Source organism: Homarus americanus, unplaced genomic scaffold, assembly GCF_018991925.1.
Source record: "Homarus americanus isolate GMGI-L3 unplaced genomic scaffold, GMGI_Hamer_2.0 scaffold22602, whole genome shotgun sequence".
NCBI lineage: Eukaryota > Metazoa > Arthropoda > Malacostraca > Decapoda > Nephropidae > Homarus > Homarus americanus.
In genome coordinates this window covers 99233-110136 of record NW_024750422.1, presented here as the reverse complement: position 1 = coordinate 110136, position 10904 = coordinate 99233, and positions in this window count along the sequence as shown.

Genomic DNA, 10904 nt, shown 5'->3' with positions numbered 1-10904 from the left:
AAGGAGGGAAGTAGGGTGGGAAGGAGGGAAGGAGAGGTGAGAAGGAGGGAAGGAGGGTGAGGAGGGAATTAAGGGTGAGAAGGAGGGAAGTAGGGTGGGAGGGAGGGAGGGAAGGAAAGGTGAGAAGGAGGGTGGGAAGGAGGGAAGGAAGGGTGAGAAGGAGGGAAGGAAGGGTGAGAAGGAGGGAAGGTCAGTCCATCTCAATACACTACTCTTAGGTACACGAGCCACGCATTACTGTGTGTCCCTCTCTGATCCACCCCACTCACCCCTCTCCTGATCCAATCCCACTCACCTTATTCCTCATCCACCTCACTCATCCGTCTCCTGTTACTTCCCACTCACCCCTCTCCTGATCTAACCCCTCTCATCCCTCCTAATACTCTTCTAATCATCTCACTCCTTATCCACCCCACTCATCCCACTCCTTATCTACCCAACTCCTTCCTCTCCTGATACGCCATTATGAGGGTGGTGGAGTGGGGCCATTATGTAGGTGATGGAGTGGGGCCAATATGAGTGGAGTGGGGCCATTATGAGTGGAGTGGGGCCATTATGTGGGTGATGGAGTGAGGCCATTATGAGGATGGTGGAGTGGGGCTATTATGTGGGTGATGGAGTGGGGCCATTATGAGGATGGTGGAGGCTATGTGGGTGATGGAGTGGGGGCCATGTAGGTGATGGAGGGGGGCCATTATGAGGATGGTGGAGTAGGGCTGGTGAGGACAGGAGGCTACAGGAGGATGGTGGAGTGGGGCCATTATGTGGGTGATGGAGCAAACACATGAGTGAGTGGGGGCCACAGGTGGGTGGTGGAGTGAGCCACAGGAGGATGGTGGAGTGGGAGGCCATTATGAGGATGGTGGAGTGAGGCCATTATGAGGATGGTGGGAGGAGGCCATTGGCGGCAGTGGTGGAGTGAGGCTACGTGAGTAGAGGCCATTATGAGGATTTCGGATCATATCTATCTCACAATACTCAGGAAATGGTCGTTTTCTACAAGAGGTTCAGAGGCGGGGGGGGCGACGTCGATACTCCTGGTGGTGGGGTAGGAGGGAGCAGAAGGAAGCAGGGAGGAAACAGAAGAAAAGCAGGAGGAAACAGAAGGAAACAGAAGAGAAGCAGGCGGAAACAAGAGAAGCAGGAGGAAACAAGAGAAGCAGGAGGAAACAAGAGAAGCAGGAGGAAACAAGAGAAGCAGGAGGAAACAGGAGAGAAGCAGGAGGAAACAGAAGAGAAGCAGGAGGAAACAGAAGGGAAGCAGGAGGAAACAGAAGAGAAGCAGGAGGAAACAGAAGAGAATCAGGCGGAAACAAGAGAGAAGCAGGAGGAAACAGAAGAGAAGCAGGAGGAAACAGAAGAGAAGCAGGAGGAAGCAGAAGAGAAGCAGGAGGAAGCAGGGGGAAAGAGGAGGGAATGAAGACACAGATAACTATAATAACCATAATAATAATAATAATAATAATAATAGTAATAATAATAATAACTATAACTCTTTTGTTCCTCAGATTGGTCTTGCTGGGTCACTTGTTAAGACTCTCAAGACTCTTTTAAGACTACGTGTGTGAGGTTCAGATTCCAAGCGTTGTAAGGTCTTGAGTGTGATGTCTTAAACCTCCTGAGTACGACGACTTAGACTAGAGTGAGGTATTTTAACACCTTGGGTACGAATAATTAACTTCCTTGGAGTATGTTGGACTTTTGAGTACGATTTTTTTTTTTGATGTGCAGGGTTAAGTCATCGTCCTCAAGAGGTTAAGTTATTATTCTTAGGGTTAAGTTATCGTCAAGGGTTAAGTTATCGTACTCAAGGGTTGAGTCATCGTCCTCAGGGGTAAGTTATCGTCCTCAAGGGTTAAGTTATCTCCTCGGTTGTTATCGCTCAAGGGGTTTATCGTCCTCAAGGGTTGTCATCGTCCTCAAGTTTGTTATCGTACCCAAGGGGTTGTTATCGTACTCAAGGGGTTAGTTATCGTCCTCAAAGTTGGGTTATCGTACTCAAGGGTTGTCATCGTCCTCAAGGGTTGTCATCGTCCTCAAGGGGTGATCATCGTCCTCAAGGTTGTCATCGTCCTCAAGGGTTAAGTCATCGTCCTCAAGTTAAGTCATCGTCCTCAAGGTTAGTCATCGTCTCAACGTTAAGTTATCGTCCCTCAAGGGTTAAGTCATCGTCCTCAAGGGGTTAAGTCATCGTCCTCAAGGGTTAGTTATTGTCCTCAAGGGGTTAAGTTATCGTCCTCAAGGGTTGTTATCGTCCTCAAGGGGTTAAGTTATCGTCCTCAAGGGGTTAAGTTATCGTACTCAAGGGGTTGTTATCGTCCTCAAAGGGTTAAGTTATCGTACTCGGGGTTGCATCGTACTCAAGGGGTTAAGTTATCGTCCTCAAGGGGTTAATTCATCGTCCTCAAGGAGTTAGTCATCGTCCTCAAGGGGTTAGTCATCGTCCTCAAGGGGTTAATCAACGTCTCAAGGGGTTAGTTATTGTCCTCAAGGGTTAGATCATCGTCCTCAAGGTTTAAGTCATCGTCCTCAAGGGTTAAGTCATCGTCCTCAACGTTGTTATTGTCTCAAGGGTTGTCATCGTCCTCAAGGGTTAGTCATCGTCCTCAAGGGTTAGTTATCGTCCTCAAGTTGCGTTATGCCTAGGGTTAGTTATCGTACTCAAGGGGTTGTCATCGTCCTCAAGAGTTAGTCATCGCCCTCAGGGTGAAGTCATCGTCCTCAAGTTTAGTCATCGTCCTCAGGGGTTAAGTCATCGTCCTCAAGTTAAGTCATCGTCCTCAAGTTAAGTCATCGTCCTCAAGGGTTAAGTCATCGTCCTCAAGGGTTAAGTCATCGTCCTCCAAGGGTTAAGTTATCGTACCAAGGGGTTGTTATCGTACTCAAGGGGTTAAGTCATCGTCCTCAAGGGGTTAAGTCATCGTCCTCAAGGGGTTAAGTTATCGTCCTCAAGGGGTTAAATCATCAACCCAAAACATACAACACCGGTAATTGTTGCTGTATATCACAACATAAATAATGCTAATATATTTTTCACTCATGATACAATATGCAAATTATCTCAGTGTATGTTATAATGTGAATTATTTTCTAAGTGAATATTAATGAAGTAATCTTGGTCAGGATTTATACTTTATTTTACTTAAGAAACAATAAAACAAATTATCTTTATCTAGAATAAATAAAAACTAATTAAATTTGTTTTTTATTGAAGGGAAAGTAACTATAAAAAAATAGTTAATATGTTTTTGTTTTTTAGACTTGTCCAGGTGAGAGGGAAGATAGGAAGGCTAAGGAAGTGGGAGAGGAGAGTAGAGTAGGGAGATAAGGGTTAGAATAGAGTAAAGTGAGGGGAAGAAGAGTAAAGGAGATAGGGGAAGGAGAGTAGAGTTAGGAGAGTAAGGGGTAGAATAGAGTAAGGGAAGTGGGAAGAAGAGTAATGAAGTGATGAGGAGATTATGAAGGGTAAAGGTAGAGAGAGTTGGGAGGAAAATATGAGAGAAAGATGACGTGGAATGAGAGTTAGTGTAGAATAAAAGAGAGAGAGAGAGAGAGAGAGCTGTGCAATGTTGCCATCACTCACACTATTTATTATTTACAGATACAAGTTGTGGCATCATATTTGCATGACTGTCACTGGCAAAGGGTAGACAGGAGGGTCTGGCTATACTGCAACTCTCTACTACACTCTGTCTGTCTATCTGTCTATCTGTCACTACTGTCACGTTACCTGTCCATACTGTTGTTTTAGCTGACACTGTTGTTGTGTTACTTGTCGAATATAGAGCATAAATAAATAGAGAGACCTATCTTCACCACTATGATATACCACCAGTGCATTCTAGAGCGCGACTCATGACTCAGAGAGGGGCCGTAATTGCTCACCAAGACAGTCAGGTAGCTGCGTCTACCTGTGTGTGGGAGGGAGGAGGGGCCACCGTTATCTAATTGCCGGTGATTACTGTAAATACCAACCCAGGTGAGGTGAGTTATGGTGAACTGGTAGCTGGTGATGGTGACTGATGGTTTGGTGATGGCTGGTGATGGTGAACAGGTGATAGTGATGGTGAATTGGTAGCTGAGGATGGTGACTTATGGTTAGTTGGCAATGGTGAACTAATAGCTAACCTAACCTGAAAACTCTCTCTCTCCTCTTCACCAGTAACACACACAAGGTATAGTAGTAGGGGGAAGTGCTTCAGATGGCCGAGGTTTGTTGACGTCTTAGCCTATGTGAATACCCCCGACCAGCCTGAGGCACTGAGTGGGGTCTTCTACTCCCAGGACGAACACACACTAAGTGCTTTTAGTAGGAGGCAGTGGCGGAGGTGACACCGTATAACTTCCCTATTGGTGGTCTAAGGGAGATTTTTCTTACCAGGATAAACGGAGTAATCCTTAATAAGAGATGAAAGCTTATAATTATGTAGGTGGTGATGTCTCTCAAGTTCAGATGATTTTGTGGGGAGACATTCGGATAATAGTAGCCTTATTAGGTGTGTTTATCTTAAATTACGACAAAGATTAAGGTTTTATATTACTTTTAGAATCAACCTCGTGCCCCCCCCCCCCTCCTCCCAACACACACACACACACACATACCACCCTGCCATGTCATCCTCCTCGAAATAACAATTATCAACACAAGACCCAGAAGGCAGCAGCATCTGGCCCCGGTAAGAGCTGTCTTATCTTCAACATATTCTCCTCAACAATTTTCTGGAGTTTCCGAAAGAAATTACTGAGAAAGGACTCACCTCGAGACAATCCTGGCGGCCCACTAGTCTGACCCGCTGTGTTTTACCAAGTTTTTTTTTCTTCAGCGCCTCGAGGACTTCCCTGCTAAAAACATTTCTTGCTCTGATAAAAAAAAAAAAAATACTGAAAAAAATATAAGATAATTTAATCTTTTGGACGAGTGAGGTTATTAAAAAATGATCTTGAGAAACTGAAATGCTGAATGTTGTTTTATGATCACTACTGTACTATCTCCCATGTTATTGTTATTATCATCTACCATGTTATTTATTATCATCATCTACCACATTACCATCACCCACCATACTAACACCATCATCTACTAAACTACCACCATCATCACTCCCATCTCGCACACTACCACCATCACGCACCATACAACAACCATTACCTACTAAATGAACACCATCACCCCTATTACCCACCACACCACCACCACACACCACACTGTCACCACCGGGTCAGTGTGTTGGAGAGCAGTGAATGGTGACAGTGTTACAGCTCACCGTAAACAGTTCTCTAAAATTACCTGAGTTATATTGAATGTAAACGATAACACGGGGCAGTACAACACGGGGCTGTACAACACGGGGCTGTACAACACGGGGCAGTACAACACGGGGCAGTACAACACGGAGCTGCACAACACGGAGCTGTACAACACGGAGCGCAACACGGGGCTGTACAACACGGGGCAGTACAAACGGGCTGTGCAAAACGGGGCAGTACAACACGGACCTGCAAACACGGCTGCACACACCCACGGGCGTAAAACAGGGCTGTACAACACGGGGCTAGGCAACACGGAGCTGCACAAACACGGAGCTGTACAACACGGGGTTGATAACACGGGGCGTCCAACACGGAGCTGCACACGGAGCTGTACAACACGGGTGATAACACGGCCAGGCCACGGGCTGTACAACACGGGGCAGTACAACACGGAGCTGTATACCACGGAGCTGTACAACACGGGGCTGTACAACACGGAGCTGTACAACACGGGCTGTACAACACGGGGCAGTACAAACGGGCTGTGAAAACGGGGCAGCATAACACGGAGCTGTACAACACGGGGCTGTACAAAACCCGGGGGCATGCCAACACGAAGGCCGTACAACACGGGGCCGGTCAACACGGAGCTCTACAACACGGGCTGTACAACACGGAATACACGGCCGTATAACGGGGCTGTAGAACACGGGCTGTACAACCCGCAGTAACACGGGGCAGTAAAACACGCTGTCCAACACGGGCAGTATTAACACGGGCTGTACAACACGGGCTGTACAACACGGGCTGTACAACACGGGCTGTACAACACGGGGCAGTACAACACGGGGTAGTACAACACGGGGCAGTACAACACGGCAGGTACAACACGGGTAGTACAACACGGGGCTGTAAACACGGGCTACAACACGGGGCAGTACAACACGGGTAGTACAACACGGGCTGTATAAATATAGCGGAGGGACCCTCAGGGCGGGAAAAGGTCGGTCGTGATGTTTATGCATGTTAGGAATTATTCTGGATTTCAAAACACAAAAATACCTAAAAACCATTTGTGCGTTGATATGATGTGACTGCCAGTGTGCGCAGTCCCCACACACACCAGGGGTACACACACAGTTCTGGCAACTCACACACACCAGGGTACACACAGTTCTGGCAACTCACACACACACCAGGGGTACACACACAGTTCTGGCAACACACACACCAAAGGTACACACACAGTTCTGGGAACACACACACACACAGGGGTACACACACAGTTCTGGCAACTACACACACCAGGGGTACACACACAGTTCTGGCAACACACACACCAGGGGTACACACACAGTTCTGGCAACCACACACACCAGGGTACACACAGTTCTGGCAACTCACACACACCAGGGGTACACACAGTTCTGCAACACACACACACAGGGTACACACACAGTTCTGGCAACACACACACCAAAGGTACACACAGTTCTGGGAACACACACACCAGGGACACACACAGTTCTGGCAACACACACACACAGGGGTACACACAGTTCTGGCAACACACACACACCAGGGGTACACACACAGTTCTGGTAACACACACACCAGGGGTACACACACAGTTCTGGCAACACACACACACCAGGGGTACACGCACAGTTCTGGCAACACACACACACCAGTGGTACACACACAGTTCTGGCAACACACACACACACCAAAAGGGTACACACACAGTTCTGGTAACACACACACCAGGTGTATACACACAGTTCTGGCTACACACACACACAGGGGTACACACACAGTTCTGGCAACACACACACCAGGGTACACACACAGTTCTGGTAACACACACACCAGGGTACACACACAGTTCTGGCAACACACACACACACACACCAGGGGTACACACACAGTTCTGGCAACACTCACACACCAGGGGCACACACAGTTCTGGCAAACACACACACACACACCAGGGGTACACACACAGTTCTGGCAACACACACACACCAGGGGTACACACACAGTTCTGGCACACACACATCCAGCAACACACACACACACAGTCCTGGCAACACACACACAAGGGACACACACAGTTCTGGTAACACACACCACCAGGGGACACACACAGTTCTGGCAACACCACACACAAGGGCACACACAGTTCTGGCAACACACACACAGGGGTACACACAGTTCCAACACACACACACCAGGGCACACACAGTTCCGGTAAACACACACACCGGCACACACACACACCAGGGGTACACACACAGTTCTGGCAACACACACACACCAGGGGTACACACACAGTTCTGCAACACACACACACCAGGGCACACACACAGTTCTGGCAACACACACACCAGGGTACACACACAGTTCTGCAACACACATACACCAGGGGTACACACACAGTTCCTAACACACACACACCAGGGGTACACACACACACACACACAGTTCTGGCAACACCACACAAGGGCACACACACACACACCAGGGGTACACACACAGTTCCACAACACACACACCAGGGCACACACAGTTCTGGTGCAACACACACACACCAGGGTACACACACAGTTCTGGCAACACACACACCAGGGTACACACACAGTTCTGGTAACACACACACCAGGGTACACACACAGTTCTGGCAACACTCACACACAAGGCACACACACAGTTCTGTAACACACACACACCAGGGGTACACACACAGTTCTGGCAACACACACACACCAGGGTACACACACGCTTCTGGCAACACACACACCAGGGTACACACACAGTTCCTGCAACACCACACACAAGGGGTACACACACAGTTCTGGTAAACACACACACACCAGGGGCTACACACAGTTCTGGCAACACACACACCAGGGGTACACACACAGTTCTGGTAACACACACACACCAGGGGTACACACACAGTTCTGGGCACACACACACACCAGGGGTACACACACAGTTCTGGCAACACACACACACCAGGGGCACACACACAGTTCTGGCAACACACACACACCAGGGTCACACAGTTCTGGCAACACACACACAAGGGGTACACACACAGTTCTGGTAACACACACACACCAGGGGATACACACACAGTTCTGGCAACACACACACCAGGGCACACACAGTTCTGGTAACACACACACACCAGGGTACACACAGTTCTGGCAACACACACACCAGGGGCACACACAGTTCTGGCAACACACACACACACACAAGGCACACACACAGTTCTGGTAACACACACACACCAGGGGTACACACACAGTTCCACAACACACACACACACCAGGGCACACACACAGTTCCGGTAACACACACACACCAGGGCACACACAGTTCTGGCAACACACACACCAGGGGTACACACACAGTTCTGGCAACACACACACACCAGGGGCACACACAGTTCTGGCAACACACACACACCAGGGGCACACACACAGTTCCTGGCCACACACACACACACAGTCTGGTAACACACACACACCAGGGCACACACAGTTCCTGGCAACACACACACACCAGGGCACACACACAGTTCCGGGCAAACACACACACACCAGGGACACACACACAGTTCTGGCAACACACACACCAGGGGTACACACACAGTTCTGGCAACACACACACACCAGGGTACACACACAGTTCTGGCAACACACACACAAGGGCACACACACAGTTCTGTAACACACACACACCAGGGGCACACACAGTTCCATGGCAACACACACCAGGGGCACACACAGTTCTGTAACACACACACACCACAGGGCACACACACAGTTCTGGGCACACACCACAGGGCACACAGTTCTGGTAACACACACACACCAGGGCACACACACAGTTCTGGCAACACACACACCAGGGTACACACACAGTTCTGGCAACACACACACCAGGGCACACACACAGTTCGGCAACACTCACACACAAGGGTACACACACAGTTCTGGTAACACACACACACCAGGGTACACCAGTTCTGGCAACACACACACACACCAGGGGTACACACACAGTTCTGCACACACACACACCAGGGAAGACCATTCTGGGAACACACACACACCAGGGCACACACACAGTTCTGGCAACACACACACCAGGGCACACACACAGTTCTGTAACACACACACACCAGGGTACACACACAGTTCTGGCAACACACACACCAGGGCACACACAGTTCTGGCAACACACACACACACAGGGGCACACACACAGTTCTGGTAACACACACACACCGGGGGTACACACACAGTTCTGGCACACACACACACCAGCACACACACAGTTCTGGCAACACACACACACCAGGGCACACACACAGTTCTGGCAACACACACACCAGGGTACACACACATACTGGCAACACACACACACAAGGGCACACACACACCAGGGACACACACACACACAGTTCTGGTAACACACACACACCAGGGCACACACACAGTTCCTGCAACACACACACACCAGGGCACACACACAGTTCTGGCAACACACACACACACACCAGGGGTACACACATTCTGGCAACACAACACACACCAGTACACACAGTTCTGGCAACACTCACACACCAGGTATACACACACACACACACACACACACACACACACACACACACACACACACACAGTTCTGGCACACACACACACACACACACACCAGGGGTACACACACACACACACACACACACACACCAGGGGCACACACACACACACCAGGGGTACACACACAGTTCTGGCAACACACACACACCAGGGTACACACACAGTTCTGGCAACACACACACCAGGGGTAACACACAGTTCGGGAACACACACACACACACACCAGGGTACACACACAGTTCTGCACACACACACACCAGGGGTACACACAGAGTTCTGGCAACAACACACACACACACACACACCAGGGGTACACACACAGTTCTGGCAACACACACACACACAGGGTACACACACAGTTCTGGCAACACTCACACACCAGGGGTACACACAGTTCTGGTAACACACACACACACACACACCAGGGGTACACACAGTTCTGGCAACACAACACACACACCAGGGTACACACACAGTTCTGGCAACACTCACACACTAGGGGTACACACACACACACACACACAGTTCTGGCACACACACACACACACACACACCAGGGGTACACACACAGTTCTGGCAACACACACACACACACACACACACCAGGGGCACACACACAGTTCTGGCAACACACACACACACACCAGGGCACACAGTTCTGGCAACACACACACACCAGGGTACACACACAGTTCTGCAACACACACACCAGGGGTACACAGAGTTCTGGCAACACACACACACACACACCAGGGCACACACACAGTTCTGGCAACACACACACACCAGGGCACACACACAGTTCCTGCAACCACACACACACACCAGGGGTACACACACAGTCTTGGCAACACACACACACACAGGGGTACACACACAGTTCTGGCAACACCCACACACCAGGGGTACACACACATCTGGCACACACACAAACACACACACACCAGGGACACACACAGTTCTGTCAACACAAACACACAC